At 38.8% G+C, this 3,151-nt stretch overlaps 1 non-coding gene across 1 annotated transcript; it reads right to left on the bottom strand.

Moving 5' to 3' along the window:
• Window positions 1-1,632: 1,632 nt before the first annotated feature.
• On the bottom strand, window positions 1,633-1,760 carry LOC115069016. Its single transcript, XR_003848368.1, has one exon. It is a non-coding gene; the product is annotated as a small nucleolar RNA ACA64 (small nucleolar RNA).
• Window positions 1,761-3,151: the final 1,391 nt, after the last annotated feature.

Genomic DNA, 3,151 nt, shown 5'->3' with positions numbered 1-3,151 from the left:
GACATGGCTTAGCAGTCTCTGGTTGCTCTTGCAGAAGACCCATGTTCAAGCCCCAACACCAACATGACAGCTTGTGACCATTTTTAACTCCAGTTCCAGGGGACCTGGCACCCTCCTCTGGCTTCACAGGCATTGCACTATACAGCTACACTATACAGATACATTCAGGCAAAACACTCATACACGTAAAGTAAAATTAATAAGTAAAATTGTTTGGAAATTTTGCTGCGATCTGATGGTATAGCTAGGTACAGTGCTTGCCTAGCAAGCAAGGAGTTCTGTGTTTGAACTGAATGTGGTGGCAGAAACCTGTAATATTACCATCTGGATGTAGAGACAGGATTCTCATGATTCTGACAGAAATTCAGAACCATTTCTCAACAACGTAGAAAATGTAGGTGAGCCTGATCTCCAAGAGCCCCATCTTAAAAAGTAAAACATTACATATCTGTAATAAATTATAAGATGTATGCAAATGACATTTATAGCCAGGAGAATAGCTAATATTAGAAATAGGGAAAGATTCCTCATGATCAGAATCTTGCATTAAATCAAATCTTTCCACGTTTGATAGATGAAGAGGAGAATGTCTTCTAAGGAGGAGTCTGAAAGGAACTGATCCTGAGAGAGAAATCATTAAATTTGATATTTCAGAGGATTATGGTTAGTCTTGAAAATTACTCAGTGGGAAAATCTATTCTTCATGTCACGTTGAATATTTGAATTTGAAGTAAGGGAAAGTAACTAGCAGAACAAAAGTAATATAGACTGAGATGCCCTTTTGTGTCTGGCACAGCGTCCTTGTGACTCTCACCTGTGTTGTAGTCAGGTTTATTTTAGCAAAATCCAAGATTCATATTTTATCTGAAGGTAGATGATGCAGGAAAAGTGTATAACAAGTTCAAACTAGTTTCTAAATATGTTTTATCATGAAATGGAAGAAAATATTTTACTATGAAAGACTAACGAAACAGATGAAAGCTGTGATATTGTACCTGTGCTGGGAATCCCGATAGTCCTGTTGTTTATATCACAATGTCTTTGCTGATTAGCACCAAGAATGTTTTGACCTGTCTCTCAGTTTCCATTCTTCTTCTTCTCAATCAGTTATCTAACGTGCAGTTATAATTATCTTCAAAGTGGCCAAGTCCGATTCTCTCTCTTACATAAAAGGTAATCCTGAAGACATTCATGTCGTGACAGGACTTTGCTCAGATTTTCGAGTCTTTAGATCTCAGTGTCTGATCTCGTCCTTAGGAACATCATCCCTGAACCAGAGAAGGAGCTTGGATCCTCTTTTCCACGTGTCAAAATTCTGTTTTCCACTTCTGTTCTCCGTTCTCTGCTTCCTCTCTCATAATCATGCTGGTGACTTTTTCCTCTTTAATCTCCCCTGTTTACTAAAAAATTCTGGTTAAATTTAGAGACTTTGTCTTATATAAGAAAACTACACTACACAGAACCTGGGACCAAGACAGCAAAGTGCTCCATAAATATTTGTCCATCGAATAAATAACTATCTCTTTTTTATTTTTTCTATTTCTTTCTCTCTCTCTCTTTCTTTCTTTATTTCTCTCTCTTTCTCTCTTCTTTCTTTCTTTCTTTCTTTCTTTCTTTTTTTCTTATGTTTTTGCTTGATGGAGCCTGGGTTTCACCCTCCCACAACATGGCAGCTTGAGGTGAGCTGAGGTCCCTGGTGGCTCTGGGTGCCAAATCTTAACCCAGGCCACAACCAAGGCCAGGGGTGGTTTTCAACGAATGCTGGGAAACTGCATCTCTTTAAGGGTGATTTTATAACATAAAATTAGGGAATGGAAACACCAGGACAAAGCTGGAATAATGTAAGATCCAGGACACCAGAGAATGAAGAGAGTACATGGAAAAGATTGGAGGCTCAGATACAATGGAAGGATCTTATATGTGACCATTTTCCCTGAGTTAGCTCATACATAAACCCCTATTTAGTTGAGTTTTTTGTAACCTGCCACTCTTATTGAAAAACAAATATAAGTAATAAATTTAGCTTTATAGAGGGCTTTAAAGAGTTTAAAAATTCTATGGATGAACTCAATGCATTGCTTTATAATGTACCATTAAGTACTTGAATACAGCTACTTATCCCTCTAGTTCTAAGAGCTGTCACAGACTTCGCATATAGTGAGAATTCAGTGACATGAGGATTCTAAGGCCTCCCTGGTCTCATCAAGAAAATAGAAAAAAAAAAGCAGAGTATATATTGAAAATAAAGGTGATGTTGGACAGGTTTCCAAGCAGTTAAGAACACATGCTGCTGTCAGAGTCCCAGAGTTTATGCCCTGGTGTTCACTTCAGACACCTCACAACCACCTAGAACTCCAGCTCCAAGGGAGCCAACATTCTCTTCTGGCCTCTGCTAGCCCTGATGCACATGCGTGAACATGTATGCATTTAATTTAAAAAAAGAAAAAAGAAAAGAAAAAAAGGAAGATGGAGTGCTTAGTACAGGAATATCCTTTTTAATTAAAAAAATTGAATCCATGTTTGTGTTTATGTCTGCTTGTCTGAATGTGCACCTGTGAACAGAAGCCCACAGAGGCACAAAGAGGGCATTGGGGTCCTTGGGACTGGAGTTGCAGGTGTTTATAAGTCACCATGTGGGCACTGGGAACTGAACGTAGGCCCTCTTGGAGCACAAGAGGCACCCTTAACAACAGAGTCTTTCTCGCCCCAGGAGCAGGTTTTAAATTTTTTTTAAGTATGTTTAGCAATTAACCAAAAGATTAGTAGAAATACTAAATAGCACATAAGGTGAATTTGGGGTTGTTTATCATTACGGTGCACTATATTCTTTTGATCCAGTTTTATTCCAAAAGTACACTGAACGTGCTCTTTGTGAGACATGGTGAATTCTTGGCAAAGTTTGGCCAGAATTTTCATGATGATGCACAAATGGTATCATAGGATAATCAGTGATGAGCTTGATAAAAATGTGTTAGACTGAGGAGGTCTCTGTTGCTAAAACAAATGTGATTGGGAAGCCTGGCCATGGAATCTGGTCTTGGGGGGTGAGACGGTACCTGGAAATGACATAGAAAGACAAAGACAGAGGCTCATCAGGGAAGGTCAGTGAAAGAAAACCACATCGAAGGTTACTGATCAGTGTTGTTCAAAT

Source organism: Nannospalax galili, unplaced genomic scaffold (genome assembly GCF_000622305.1).
Source record: "Nannospalax galili isolate Female #2095 unplaced genomic scaffold, S.galili_v1.0 scaffold9, whole genome shotgun sequence".
Taxonomy (NCBI): domain Eukaryota; kingdom Metazoa; phylum Chordata; class Mammalia; order Rodentia; family Spalacidae; genus Nannospalax; species Nannospalax galili.
This window is presented reverse-complemented; position numbering and strand designations above follow the sequence as displayed.